This window comes from Pocillopora verrucosa, chromosome 1 (assembly GCF_036669915.1).
Source record: "Pocillopora verrucosa isolate sample1 chromosome 1, ASM3666991v2, whole genome shotgun sequence".
In the NCBI taxonomy this organism is placed as follows: Eukaryota; Metazoa; Cnidaria; class Anthozoa; order Scleractinia; family Pocilloporidae; genus Pocillopora; species Pocillopora verrucosa.
Window position 1 is genome coordinate 26338006 of NC_089312.1, and position 16285 is coordinate 26354290.

General features: G+C 38.4%; 1 pseudogene; it reads left to right on the top strand.

The window, feature by feature from the left end:
• Positions 1–1274: 1274 nt before the first annotated feature.
• LOC131771679 (sushi domain-containing protein 2-like) overlaps positions 1275–16285 on the top strand; it is a 16245-nt pseudogene continuing 1234 nt past the window's right edge.

Consider the following 16285-nt stretch of genomic DNA (forward strand, 5'->3'; position numbering starts at 1 on the left):
ACCTCATGCCCTATGCAAAAACTTTATGCTAGTCAGAAGGTAACATAAAAAGATAAACCGGCAAAATCTGCAAAACTGCTCAAACAGCCGTGAGTTAAAATGTTAAGCCGCGACGTCGAAAGCAATAGGCTTCTTTCAAAGGTTTGCAATGAATTTAGCTATTAGCATTTAAATCAAAGCTTTCCATGCTTCTCGACTCGATTAATTTTTTACTTAGATGTTCGGCAGCCTATATTTTATTTATTAGAATTTTTTTATTACAGTACATGGAAAAATCTCGAAAACGTTCTCTGAATGTAAACCATGTTAGGAAAAGCAAAGAAAATTTTTATATGACATCGCAGCTTACTTCGTAGTTACGTAATAGCCGATAACGGCGAACAGAGGTTATAGCGCTCTTTATGAATACAAATATTTTATCTAAATATACTGCATAAATAGAGGATATTACATGGCCGCGCGGGATACGAATTTTATCTTCGAGTGCTGAAAGTATCTCTCACGAGTGAGCAAAGCGAACTTGTGAGAGATACTTTCAGCACGAGAAGATAAAATTCGTATCCCCAAGCGGCCATGTATTGTTCTGTTTATTTTATTTATACTGATGAAATTTCAAAAGAACCGGGTGCGTGCGATGAAGATATGATTTTTTAGTAAAAGGAAAAATCCTGGTATTTCATAAGTATCTATAGAATAAATACATATATACAATCCCACTCTTTTGAAAAGACGAAAAAAAACGTCTCTCTCGATTACATTACTGAGCTCAAAGTTAACCATCTCTTTTAATCTATTTTCGCACGAGACGCTTTCAACATTGCTGATTTTCGCAATATGCAGAACGTGTGTCGAATATGAACCTGTAGTGATGGCCTTGCTTACTATGGAAAGTATCTGTATAACTTAGTGGTAGAGCACCGGGCCACAGAACCTGAAGGTTTTAGTGTCGATTTCTCATGAATAACAGAAGTCTAACGGATTTTTCTTCGCCTGGCCATGTCAAAAACAATCCTGCGATCTATCACGCGTGTCCTTTATGCAATTGATTCACTCACGTGTGAGTTTGTTTAGAGGATATGACCTTTTGCTTGATTCATACAACTTCAAGCACCTTTAATATTGGCGCAGAAAAGTAGGAGGAGTTCAAGAAAACGAAATTTAATTACTGAAAATAGGTTCGCTTCACATTATTAACAACTACACATTGAAATCGACAGATTGACTTTTTGCCTCGTCGAGTAAATTGTGTAGTCTCTACCGAATTCTCCCGAAGAATGAAGTTCGTGGTATTTGTGCTGTTTGCGTTCCAACAATTTTCCATTTCTGAAGCTCTTGTACTTGCGAATCTTTATCCCTTCGGAGCTTGTAACGAGGGAGAAACTTGGCTACGTCATCACGACGACGCAAGCTCCGGAGAAATACCGATATCGATGCCATTCCCTTTCTTTGGTCAGAAGTACAATTCTGTCTATGTAAGTATGATGCATGTCAATGTATCTTGATTACACCATTTGATAATTTTGGTAAAGAAAATTGTTGTAGGAACTGCGTACAATGAGGGTGAACATCCCTACCAGTCAACATTTTTCATTGTCACACACACCACTCTTTTAAAAATTCTTTTGATTAATATCTTAGGCTTACTCAGGAGAGACTGCGAAAAATGCCCGCAAACAAGCAATGAAGGAATGAAAATTAACGCCAGGAAATATAAAATTATTATTCAGTTTCTCAATGTTTGATATCCGATGTTACCAGAATGCTCCTATCTAGATAGTATGAACATTATTCAATAAAAGAAAGATATTTTTCGTCTTTTCACGAGCGTGGGGCAAAGAAAAAATTCTGAGTCCCCAGGAGGAATCGAACCTCAACCTTAGGATTCCGTGCTCCGATGCCGCACCACTGAGCCACAGAAGCTCTATGGTGAGCGAGATCCATTACGAAGTTCATATATGACACACGTCCTGCATGCTGCTAGGATCAGCGATGTTGATGGCGTCATGTTTTTTTAATTTCGCTGTTGTTTACCGAGCACAAACTTACCATCTTTCTTACTCTATTTACACACAGTTCACCGCTGACTAATGAAAAAAATCTGAGCCTTTATAATCATTATAATGAACCCTCATTAAGGAGGAAGGCAAAGACTTGCTTAAAGCATATTTAGCCGGCTGAAGAAACGGTTCTGCCTAGTTGTGTTAACGGTCTTCATAAGTGAGACAAAAAAGTACCATCTAAGGAAGGACCAAGAGAAAAGCTATCCTATCACATAGATAATATTCTTTGGCCGATCGCGCAACAACAGAAGTCATGTCTCAAAGATACAACAGACTTCATCAACCTCATAAGAAAATAGAGCTTCAACGACAAGTAATACCCGTTGCTAAAGGAAATCATCAAAGAACCGCCAATAATATCATACAGAATGGGGTGTTCACTCAGACATACTCGTGAGAACAATATTTTTACGAAGGCGAGAAAACCGGCGTAGTACGCAGTTGTGTAAACGGGAGCATCGGATGACTCGTAAAATTGAGCTGAATAATGATTCCGCTTATAGCCCTATCCCGCTTACGTAATTTTCATCCCGAATTTTAAGCCTCATCTCGCATCCTGCCAAACCTAAGGATGGATTGCAACAATCCAAATTTAAAACTAGATTTGATTTAAGCAGGAGAGTTCTTTTCGTTGACGAAAACAGATTCACGAATCAATGAAATTTTGGGCGCATTTGATCAATATGGAGCACAACTAAAGATTAACTGCTTCATCTGAAAAACGTTCTGCAGAGAAAATCTCACATATTTCAGCTACGAAGTCAATAATGTTTCTAGATATTTCTCACAGAAGTGTAATGCACGTTTACAAAAAACGTTTAATTGGCTTATCATATGTAAAAACTAACTCCAATAGAAGAAAATCTACAAAAAATTAAATCTCGGTTTTTTCGGGTCCTAAAGTATTTTGTCTTAAAAGTGTCCCGTAAACTGGTAACGAGTTAGCGGGTGATGACGTAGAAAACTGTGAAAATTTGACGCTTACGAATCTCTCACATCTCTTGTTATTTTGTATTAGTCAGCGTTGAAATAATGTTGAAATAATATCCGATAGCGATCTATACCTACTGTCAGCAAGCGCTTACGAGAGTTGGATAAATCGTACTCAGCTAGTAAGGAAGAAATAGAAGTTCGAGTACGGTTCAGGAATACGAAGGAGAACCGCCTGTGTCAAACAAAGATTTCGAAGACTGACAAAGACGGTTTCTCGCGAGCGGTGTTCAGGTCAAGGTTAGAACTAAAAGCTCCCGTCGCTGATCATGAATCTTTAGTTTGTTACGTTCGTGTTTTGCTTTCTATGGCGAAATCTTTGTTCAGAATGGGTATTAGCAAGCAAGTCAAGAATCTAGAGAAAGCGCCAAAACTTTTATGTCTGTAATACATGTTTCGGTTGTGTCCTCGTGTACCGGTACACAAAGGAACGAAACATTAACGAACTGCGTCACAACTCCATGTGTGGATGTGAAAACAAAAGGAATTCCCCCGTGTACCGGTACACCAGGACAGCCCCCATGTTTCTGTCATCTTCAGTTAATTAATGTGCAAAACGTTGGAAGTTGAATTATATAATAAGTAGAACAATGCTAATTATCATAACCATTAATTATCCTAACCATAATTATCATAACCATTTATCATAATTGATGTGTTAATGCCAGTATCCGCCAGAGGTTTCGCACTGTTCGGTCAGCTCAGAAATGGACTCGAACTTTATTACAAATGATGTATTTCTGTTATCAAAATACGATGGAAACTACAACTGGTAGGATTTTAATACGCCGGAGAAAACGATCTGAAAACAGTAAGCCTGGCATAATGGATACCGAGATATCACCCATGTCCTTTTGTTAACCAGATACTGCTTTTGCTGTTGTACTGAGATTATACAATTTTTCAAGAAGAGGGAAAAGGCGAAGTTCTATACATTGCCTAACCTTACGTCTCAATAATTTTTTACATAGGATTTGAATGTAGTTCTCCCTCCCGACTTCAGAGTTATTCTGGATGGATAACTACCACACTTACTTAATTTTTGATCCTTAGGTCAACACCAATGGCATAATTTCTTTTGCGACCGAAAGTCTTTCGTATGAATCAGATACCTTTCCTCTTAGCGGTGACAAATTTCGAATTGTGGCGCCCTATTGGGCAGATGTTGATTTATGGGAAGGTGGAGAAGTATTCTACCGAGTGAGCAGCACAAATGCTAAGCTTCTTCAACAAGCTTCCGATGACGTTATGAGCGTCTACTCGGATCTAAAAGGATTTCAAGCCAAATGGATACTATTTGCGACGTGGTACAACGTGCCCTTTTACGGTGCTTATGACAGCTTCATCGAAATAGTAAGAGAAATGTTATTCAAGTAAAGCTTTAAACTTTGTTTTTTGTTGTTGTTGAAAATTAAAGGTATGGTAACATAATTCCTTGCCCTCGTTACTCCGAGGGTGGATAATATTTTCTTCGGGCCGGATAAATTGCTATTCAGCGAGTAAGTGTCCACAGAATATGCTTACCGTCGAGTAATGATACAACCGCTTTCATACATGTTCGATACACCCCAAACTGTTGCGATTCGTCTACGGTCGTTGACGAATCGTCACAGTGGATGTCGAATCGTGCGTTAACATACCGGAAGTCGAGAGGCGTAAGCAATATGTGAAATTACCATGGTATGCCAAAAGTCGAATCGTGCGTTAACATACCGGAAGTCGAGGGGCGCGCACGTGAGCAATGAGTGAAAATGAGTAGCACGGTACGAGAACATGACAACATGAGCCTTCCACGTTCTTAAAGCGTGAAACGACCGGAAGTCTATCGTCAGAATATTTTAGACTATACAGTGTAGCAAATGTTCACGATTCGACACGATTCGACTCGAATCGAACGACTCGTCACAGCAAATGACGATCCGTCATACCGGATGTCGATTTGCAGTGTCTTGCACATCACATGGGTCGTCATGATCATTTGTTGTAACGAGTCGTTCGATTCGAGTCGATTCGTGTCGATTCGACAACATTTTCAACCCCTATCGCAGACACTTGCGTCTCTTGCAAATTGACTTCCGGTATGCGTTTCCATGTCATAAGAGATGGTTTCTCAGACTTCCGGTATCACATCACCACTGAGCCGCGAATCGACCTCCGGTTTGACGATTCGTCAACTGCCTTTGACGATTCGCAGCGGTTTGGGTGTATTGGACAACCCTCACCGCTTGACGGCGTTTTTTAACCTTTAAACCATATGGGTGTGATCGAGCAACTTCATTTGCGAGCTGTGCTGTTTCAATCGAAGACGAATCTAAGCAATTTGCTTTTGCTCATCTTTTTTTCAAGTTCCTCTCCGGTAGTGGCCCTATAATCTAAAAAAGCTCAAGTACTGTTTAACGTTGTGAATTTTGGCAATTTGTTTGCTTATTTTTGTCAGAGAAACACTTTCCAGGCGGTTCTTGTCACCAATGGTGTACAGTCTGTTGCAATCTTCAATTATAACAAAATTTCTTGGACTTCGGCCTCGTCAGCCGGCGGAGATGATTGGGGACTAGGAGGATCGCCTGCGCAGGTATATTGACTTAGTGATAAATATGGAGGGTCTCCTTTACTTTTTACCTGAAGCGTGATGGTCATTTTTTTTATCTCGTGAATCCTGATTTAAATTTTCTTTATTCGTGAATCGTGTTTAAAGATCTTTTCATGTCCACGTGAATAAATCTTTTTATTTAGAAGTAATCCGTGATTCGTGGAGCATTTTGTTTTGCATGATTAATTTCTGGCTATTTCATCACGGTTTTGAAAATGTACTTCCTGCTCTCGAATGGCTGTGGTTAGGTAATGACAAAACGTGGACTTCATAAAACAGAACTTTAATGGTTCTTGAACAAATAAATTAATGTATCACAAAACATTGCTCAAAGGATTATCCGAGAAAATCTAAGAAATAATCCACTTTACATAAAAAAAAGACTTATTTCAGGTTCAAAGAGGTGGGATAAATCTACAAAAAAATTAACCTGTTTTTTTCATTTTATGTGTAAAGAAAAAATCGAAGGTATTGATTTTTATGGAGTTTTTCCGGTTCTCGAAGCCAAGATCGCTTACAGCACCTGTTTTGAGCAGACAGATCTGAGGAAAGAAACGCAATTGTATTCAGTCGGCATGGACACCCCATAGAAAAATTAATTCGAATTCCGATATGCTAACTTAAGTAAGTTTTACATTTCAAATTCTTGGATGATTCCTTCTAACCTGCGAATAAATTGCCTCCCAATTAGCCGTTCATATTTTGCAATACAATATATTTTTTTATATATATTTTTCCCTACAAAACCTCAACTGATTTACAGGGTTGGTGTTCGTCGTTAAATACGGTGGCATTTTGATGAAATGAGTCTTCACTAATCAGAAGTGAAGTAATTTTTGCAATTTGTCGCGGAAAGAAAAAAAAAATACTAAAAATACATTACTCAGGGTGTAGATAAGCAGAGAACATATTATATTGAATACCTAATTTTTAAACTCACAGCTTGTCGAAACGGGCTTCGGTCATATTTCTTACCAGAGACAAATTTTTTTTGTATACGAAGATGGCAAATGGTATGAGCAGGAAGCTCAAGTCTTTTTCCTAATTAGAAACACTTCCCCTAAGAGCACAGGTCCATCAACCCTTTAACCTTTAAGAGTGATAAGCATCCAATTTCTCCCTACAATATTTCCCCAGAGTCAATCATTAAGGTCACGGGAATAAAGGAAATGATCATCAATTTAAAGAAGGTACTGATTACTGACAGAATTCTCCTTTCCTACACCTTAGGAAATGTATGAAGATCAGTATAGAGAATATGCATACTGATGTTAGGGTGTAAAAGGGTAAAGTTCAAGGCTTAACAGGTAGAATATGGCAACATCTTTGTTTAGCATAGTTTCTCCATGTTTCAAAGTTGCTTTTTTTCGATCGTACTAAACAGGCAGGCTTCAACGCTGGTGACGGCACAACATATTTTAACATGCCGGAATCAAACAAAGATGCGATTATCAATATCACTTCCACTTCAAATATAGGAAGTCCTGGACGATGGATGTTCCGTTTAGAGAGCGCAAACATTGTCGCACCTGGCTGCGACAAGAATGGTAAGAAAATCCGCATAAATGACATGCATCTAAAATTTACTACATAAATTTAAAACGTCATTAGTTTTTAAATAAGCTGAGTCTAAATTGCCCGAGATATCCCAATTTTTTCATCTGTCATGATCTACCCACACATCATCGAAATTTTGAACGATCGTGAACGCTAAGGGAGAAATATGTAATTCGTTGCTGTGGGTGGTAAGTAATGACATCTTACAGAAACAAAGATAATTTCATCAAGTCATGTATGACGCTAATGGTAGATGTTTTCAAATTGTACTTTTCGTAGGATCTGGTAATCTTGTTATATCTCCAACTTCTGTAAAGATGCTTGGTGGCGATAAAATTTTTATCGCTGGACCTTGCTTTGAATCATCAAATATCATCCCGGAGGGAAACTGATCAATGGAAGCTACATCAGCAGTACACTAGCATCTTGCACAGTTCCCATTCTCAGTGTGACAGGCAGGCTGACTGTTAGAATGTCAGTCGATAACGGACGTAGTTTCGATTATCAAGGAAATGTAACATCAGGTAAACTAACCTTTTGATGTAAGAAGTCTGCTATTACTTGTGCACGTATATTTCAGTTCTGTCAAGCTTTTGTAACGTAAACGCTCGTGTAATTACGACTATTGGTATTACTAAACCTCTGTGAGAAGAGTCTTTATCACACTTTTCCCACAGTGAGCTTAAATAGGGCTACGCCTCCTGTTGTTCGGCTGATTCCGGAAAGGTGGAGTGAAAACGTTCCTGTTAGTATCACTTGGGATTCAAGCCTCCTTGGAGATGACACTCTTACCGTGGCTGTTTTTTTAGCACGTTTCTCCATAAAGGATGAAGATGTCTATTTTCATAGCAAGTTTACTTTAAAAGAAGAACAAAAGAATACTGGGGAAAGTCAATTCATTGTCCCAGAAGGAGAGGGACAGGGGTAAGCAGAAAATTAACTTAGGTTAAAATTTGAACCTCGCATTTCAGTTAGTCATTTTTTTATTATTCCAGTGCCTGTATTGTAGAAAAAAATCATAGCGATCATTAACAATGTTTATAGACTAAACTTTCTGACTAGGATTGGGTGTTTCTTCTGGATATGTTTGATTTGCTTTTGTTCAGAATTCTGAATGGCTTACGTAAAAGAAGCCCAGCCCATAAACCACTACAAGCTCTCAGAATTAGGGACGTTTTCAACTTGTGTTCATTTCATTCTGTTCGAATAGGCCCGTTTAAAAGGGGGGAGGGGTAGAGGGAAAAGGAAGGGGGGTGCTCACGTTTTATACGTATCAAAAAGTAGAAATAACGCATCACGAAAAATCGGATAAATAACTTTGAGCTTCACGTATGGTGAAAAGCGAAAAATTTACAGCTCACGGGGTTTTAATTTCATATATTCACTGACCATGAAAATTAAAAACACTTAATCCCGTATCGATATCACGCAATAATTCCTTTCCCTCTCTTCTCTCCACTTGGAGTATTGTGGGGAACAACAAACTAACAGGAGAATCTGCCAACTAAGGGCAACCTTTCAATGATGGGTTTCTTGTCACGGCGGGAGGGAATATGTTTACTTCCAGCTGCTTTATTACTTTTTCCCTTCTCTTAATATTTGCTGACCTCATGGCTGGTCTGAAGAGACTGAAACTGAAACGTATCGGCCATGACCGATTTTATCGCAAGTTTTATTTTCACAATTTCTCAGAACTGAGAAAAACCAATTTGTTACGCTATTGCAAGTAAAAAAGATTGCCGGTAACTCCAAAAATGCCAAGGCGGAGTGGATTTGGAGCGATCTGTTTTACTGGCCGAACTCTGAGCTGGCTGAGCAGAGATGCATCTCCTGGTACAATAGGCAGCCGAATCCAATGATATATTTAGGTAACATTGTTTGGTTCTTTAAACGAAAGGCAGAATAGGCTGTACTATTGAATACAATCACGTTGTAAGAAATAATTGTAAGAAGGTCAATCCCCAGCCTCGGACTCCTTAGAATACTTACGCATAACGACTTCGAACTAAATACTTTATGGCCAGACTTCCTTTCCCCTATTTCCTCACAAATATTAATTGGCCCAATGATGCCTTATAGAAAAAGTAGAATTGCAATTAGGGAAGTGATATTCGATGGGATTGGTACTAGAAACAATATATTTTGGAATAATGGAAAAATACAGTTCAATCAAACACAAATGGCACTTTGTGTAACCCTAGTGCAAAAAAGACGATAATAAATCCTCAGGATCATCTGCGACACTTGAAAATTCCCATTCTTTTTTTTTTCAGATGATGCCTCCCTCCTTCCCTGTCCAAAATCGTTATTTCAAGCTCGAGTGGACCGTGGTAGATTTGCAATAGACGAATATCGCAATCCAAGTGCCCATCACCATATTAGTGTCCGTGATTTAGATGACAACCTCTGCTTCACGACGAATATACCTAGGTACGTGCCATTAATATCATCCATCCCTTCAAAATATGTATAGAATATCAGTATCTTTTGATAGACCCAAGAACATACTACATCATCGCTACAGTATTTCATACTGAGCTACTTTTTTTTTCTCCAAGTGTGCAAGGTGCTGGACAGCAATGCTGTTACACTGAACGAGGAAACTTGATATTTGGCCCACCCACCGGGGGATCCCTGAATCGTTTTCATACCGAGGCTGGGGTACCAGTGTTGTCTCATTTCTTTCAAGACTATGTTCCTTTTTTGGATTGCTGTCTTTTCTCAGAACAATGTGAGCGTTACTTTGAGAAAAGACCTTCAGATAACAGCTCTGGCTACGAACCCCCAAAGCCAGGTGAGTAAGCTGCATAGAGAAGCTTGCTAGGGAGGCTATCCTAGTTAAACGATGGCTCTTCAAAGCCAAGTGCATTTTTCAAAAAAAGGCGTTTTGGTGTGGAGCTTTTTAAGGGACATACAAAAAATTGGACGCAATTATTGTTTAGTTTTTAAAATTTAATTGAATCAACGGCAAGTGTTTCCTAAAGACACAATTCGATTACTCTTTTTTCCCCATGAGGTCTCTTCACTTCATCGTAGAAAGATCTGGTTCAAACTGATTTGCATCTTTAATCCGTGTAACACTTTGAGCGATCGCGAATAAAGAAAAAAGGATAAAAAAAAGATTGATCTGAACATATCTAGTTAATGCAGCCATTAATCAGTAATGATGACAACAGTAATCAGTCCACTGTTTTTAAAGCGTTTGCGATGAAAGAACATGATGAATCCGATCTTCAATTCAAATCTTTGTTACCGCTAAAAGATCTAAAGTAAAAAGAAAAATATCTTTCTATGGAGGTTTAGAGGATGTTTTGAGCTTCCCTTGTCATTCAATGTAATAGTTTCATAGAATCTTCAAAACATAGGAAATAAATGAAAAACTGATTCCTATGTCAACTAGCGGTCCAATTTATGGTTGTTTGTTTGTTTTAATGTTTTTTCATTGCTATTTATTAAAAAAAAAAAGCTATTGGAAGCGGAGATCCCCACATGATTACACTCGACGGTGTTCAATACTCTTTCAATGGTTATGGCGAGTATCATGTCCTCCAGATACCTCCTGTTGGCTTTGAGCTTCAGGGACGAATGCAGCCTTTAATCAAAGATAATGGCAGCAATACTCTTGCCACTGGTTTTAAAGCGTTTGCAATGAAGGAAAATGTCTCGGATGTCGTGCAGGTAATATAATCCTGTTATATCATAGACCATTTAAGCGCTTTCCTCGCTCTATCATTTTTAAGTGATCATTTGGCCATTATTCAGTTTAGAAATTAAAAAAGATAAATAGCATTTTCGTGACACTATCTGCCTCTGTAGATGATTCTGAATTGTCGTCTGTGTCGGTTTTACCCTCTGGTGGGGTAATTTATTTCACCTTTTTCCAGACCATAAAAAAATATACTTGGTGTTAAAATGGTGATAAAAGTAAGAAGAAACCAGTTGAAGAAAAAATTCAAATGCGAATAAAGGAAGTCCCGGAAAGGACTCCTGGCAATAGTACTGACCGACCATTCGACAACCTGAGCGGATTTCACTCACAGAGTCAGCAAGATCGCACTCTGATCATAACTTGCGCTGAGATTGTCGAAACGTTAGTCACTTCTATTGAACTGTTGCTCCTGTCTTTCCAGAAAATAATCTACTAAACCTTTCACCTTCGCTGAAGGATAGTGCATGTATCGGAGAAGCGAGAAAGGATGATTAGAGCGTTTTTTCAGGAGCCAACGTACTTAAACATGAACATTATTTATTATCCTAATCTTTAGGTCCACATTATTGGCAGCCCAGGGATTTTCCAAATTTTGGTCAATGGAGACTTGGTGGAATTCGAGGAGTTTTCGAAGTTGGATTTTAATGGATTCTCAGTATCAAAGAATAGCAACGAATCAAAACACTCCATCATATTTAACTCTGGAGTATCCATGACATTCCAGAGAGTGGAGGATATTTTGAACATGATGCTGATGATACCACCAACATTTAAGGGTAATTCTTGTATTCGTTTCCCACAAAGATTTAATTCACTTCAAAAGAGATTTTTCCAGGTAAAAAATTTTGAAACGTGCATGGTTTTCTAGTGACATTCATGGCAAAGAAAGGATATTGATGTGGTAAACTTTAAAAAATTCAGGCTTTTTAGCTCAACTATTGTAAAAAGAAAAATTGACTAGAAAAGGAATGACCTCAATTCATTTATTAATTTTATGATTGCTCTGTTAGTAAGATGTCTTGACGAAATAACGACTTTCAAACGCAGGAATTTTTGATAGTTTCCGATAAACACTCCTAGATAAGTTATGTCTGTTTGATCGAGCAAAGACTTTTCGTCACATAATATTATTTAGGAGCTACAAAAGGTCTTTTGGGGTTCTGGGACGAGAATCAAGAGAACGACTTTTTGCTTCCCAATGGAACTACCTTGAACCATAACTCGAATCAGTCCACCATTCATAAAGACTTTGGTCAGCTATGTAAGTACCGTGCACACCATTACGTTCCTCAGCCAACATAGTTTGTAAAACACAGATCAGACTGATTTAAACGAATTTATAGATAAGCTTAGAATGCTCTTTTTGGTCAATGGCAATCGAGAGGGCATAAACCCAACAAACTACATCCTTCATAAAGGCCATATTTCTAAGTCTATGATTTTTATAGCACACTCGTGTTCAAATAATCCACGACTACTCAGAATTGAGCAGCATTGTCCCGAACATTTTTCTCATGTTGAAATCCAAACGTATGCAAACAAAGTACATGTAAAATTTTCCCCGGCAACCGGATACCAAAGCACGGCATAAAAATAACTTGAAACAGGAGCTCCTGCTTGAAATTAATTCAAAGGAGTTACTCTTGGAAAAGTAGGATGAGCGATAATCAATCTCTTAATTTGATTCTCTTTGGTTGAAAACCTGTTATTTTCGACTACAAGTGCGACACCGATGGTGTCCACATATTGGGGGTTGATATATTCCTTGAAAAAGATATGTTTTCTGGCATGTTAGAGTTGCGACTTGCAATCAGTGAGAAACTTAAATCAGATTTTACAAGGAAGGAAATATATTGTGCTAGGTGTCCAGTTGAACATGACAAGGCATGTATGGATTTGCGGAGATTTTTTTTAGGTTGTGGACGATTCGGGTAACAATTGCATTATTTTCGTTCTAGGGGTCACTTCAGCCAATGATTCTTTATTCACATACGAAGAAGGGAAGAACCATTCTTCTCATGTCGTTGCGGAGTATGTTCCGATATTCTTGGATCAAGCCAACTTGACGTTTGAAAACGCAACATTGGGTCAAGAAGCTAAAGATAAGTGTGGCGATAACATACTATGTCTGTTTGACATCCACACCACCGGAAAATTCAGCATCGGAGACGCAACCAAACAAGCTTTAGAACTGTATGCTGCAGATATAAATGACACTCAGACACCAGGTAAGTTGTGTGCAAAATTAGGAAAAGGATAACCACGCGTGCAGAAGAAAGTGATCGTTGTGAAATAATTGTAGTTATTTGTATGTAACCATGTACGAAATAACCTCAACACTTTTAGATCTCGGGAAAACAGCGAGTTTCCTCTTTTCTGAACGTGCAATGAAGCTACGTTTAAGACGATGTCTTTATGCTGCAGTCCAACTAGATTTGTTTCTGGTGCTCTTGAAGTCGTTTAAGACGGCGCAGACCACCACCGTGCTCTTCCACAACTACTCTCCTCTAAACAGTAAATGGTGTAATCGTGTAGTCTGACCGTCCGGGTGAGGGCAGTCTTGAGAATTTAAAGACTGTCGTCGGTAGTGCATGGTGACTGACGTTAAAAAAAGTTAAGGGGCTAAAAGTCCAGTTCTTGTAAAATTTAAAGTTTAGCCGTAATGTTATTGGCTATAAGACCCAATCGGCGTTAGTTTGGTCGTGATTGGCAGTTTTGTTCCGCCGTTCGTTTGATCGTTCTGTTTGGTTCGTTTGGGGTGTAAATGTTGTAAATAGCTCGTCTGTATCCTCTACAGGACATTGAGTTGATGGTAGGAGATGGTTTGAGGTTGCCTTAAGTTTTGCATTCTCTTTGGTTTGTTATGGAAGGCGTTCAGCTTCTCTTTCTTTTATCTTTTTATTCTTCTGTTCTAGTTGCTTCCTCCTCTACTGCTTGCTTATTCCTTCTTCAGGTTGTTGACCACACCCCACTTAATTGGCTGTGGGCCTCATTGTTATTTAGAGTTTCCTCTCTATTTTAGCTTGATTTAAAGTTTCGCTTTTTTTGCTCAGACCTTGTTGGTAACTCTCTATATCCCCATTTTATTCAGCATGCCCCCTATTAAAAAACGAAATTGGCAATGGTACCGTGCTGAGAACTGAACATCAAGATAGTGGAGTAATCTATCGATTCCAATGTAACTCTTATTTCTACCTGGACGGCTCGTCTGTCATATCTTGCTGGCGGGGACAGTGGAATGGCTCAATACCGAGCTGTTTACCAGGTAATGAGATTAGAAAAAGGATTCAAAATATTTAGTTTTTGACTTAGAGGGAGGGCCGGACGGGAAATGTTTGAATCGAAGTTATGATGAATGGACCGAGTAGAGTGAAGTCCGTGCGCCATATGACCCTTGTTTTTTCGTTTTTCTTCTGATTTCTTATGGCTTTTTATGATCCTGCACACGCAATCTACTACGACCCTCATACATGGATTTATTTTCCAAATGATACTTTTCAATGAAAGTGCGTGCGAGGTCGTAGAGGTCATGCAATAGTCTGCGATAATTGGCTCAGTGTTAATGCGTACTTCATATTTCCAGAAATTTTCAGCTGTAATCCTTTTTGATTACTTTGATTTCTTTGGTGAAAACACTTGGTGTCAAACTTGATGAGCTGAATATCTCTATACAGATTGCGTTCCAATGAATACAACAATAAGCAATGGTACCATACTGAGAAATGAAACTCAAGATGGCGGAGTACTTTACCAATTCCAGTGTAACCCTTATTTCTACCTGAACGGCTCGTCTGTCGTATCTTGTTTGCGGGGACAATGGAATGGCTCAGCACCGAGCTGCATGCAAGGTAAAGAGACTTTCTTCGTGTTTAGAAAAATATTTTTTAAGTAAATTTTAGAAAAAATTTAGAAAAAGAAAAATAGATTTAAAGTAATTATTTCAAACACTACAAATTGCAGTCGCCCTACGGGCTCGTGCAATTTTGTTGTCTTTTAAAAATTTACTTATGAACATCGAATTGCTTTCGAAATCATGCTGTTGCCTATACAAAGCGCAAGTGAGGCCGTAGAGGTCACGTTATAGTCTGTGATAAAATGCTTAGTTTTAATGCGTACTTCACATTTCCAGAAATTTCTTAGTTACAATTCCTTTTGATTCCTTTGATTTCTTTGGCGCAAATAATTTGTGTCAAACTTGATGAGCTGAATATCTCTGTACAAATTGCGTTCCAATGAATACAACAATAAGCAATGGTACCATACTGAGAAATGAAACTCAAGATGGCGGAGTACTTTACCAATTCCAGTGTAACCCTTATTTCTACCTGAACGGCTCGTCTGTCGTATCTTGTTTGCGGGGACAATGGAATGGCTCAGCACCGAGCTGCATGCAAGGTAAAGAGACTTTCTTCGTGTTTAGAAAAATATTTTTTAAGTAAATTTTAGAAAAAATTTAGAAAAAGAAAAATAGATTTAAAGTAATTATTTCAAACACTACAAATTGCAGTCGCCCTACGGGCTCGTGCAATTTTGTTGTCTTTTAAAAATTTACCTATGAACATCGAATTGCTTTCGAAATCATGTTGTTGCCTACACAAAGCGCAAGTGAGGCCGTAGAGGTCACGTTATAGTCTGTGATAAAATGCTTAGTTTTAATGCGTACTTCACATTTCCAGAAATTTCTTAGTTACAATTCCTTTTGATTCCTTTGATTTCTTTGGCGCAAATAATTTGTGTCAAACTTGATGAGCTGAATATCTCTGTACAGATTGCGTTCCAATGAATACAACAATAAGCAATGGTACTATACTGAGAAATGAAACTCAAGATGGCGGAGTACTTTACCAATTCCAGTGTAACCCTTATTTCTACCTGAACGGCTCGTCTGTCATATCTTGTTTGCGGGGACAGTGGAATGGCTCTAGACCGAGCTGCTTGCCAGGTATAGAGAATTTTTTTTAGTTTAAGATAAATCAAGACTGCACCAGCTTGAAACACATCTCGGTATACTTACTGAACCTGTAATGACTTCACGATTAAAATTCTACCTTGCATTTTAACGTTCGATGTTAACAGTAGTTTAAGGGCGCGTTTGAATTCCAATACTTTCATAAAAAATGCTTCTGAAGGACAGCATGTACAAACTATTGAAATATGCATATTTCAGTGATAGAAGAACGTCAGTGAAAAATCGCAGCGATCAAGAAAATATTACCTTTAATATCGTATTCATATTACACTTGGTTCTCTCTAAGATACAGTAAATATTCCAGTCCAGTTAATTTATCGACGTCTCATCTCATCACTTCCTCAGTTCATCATTTGTGAGGTGTTTGGATCTGATAGTGAGAGACGGTTTAAGGCTACCTTAGTTCCATA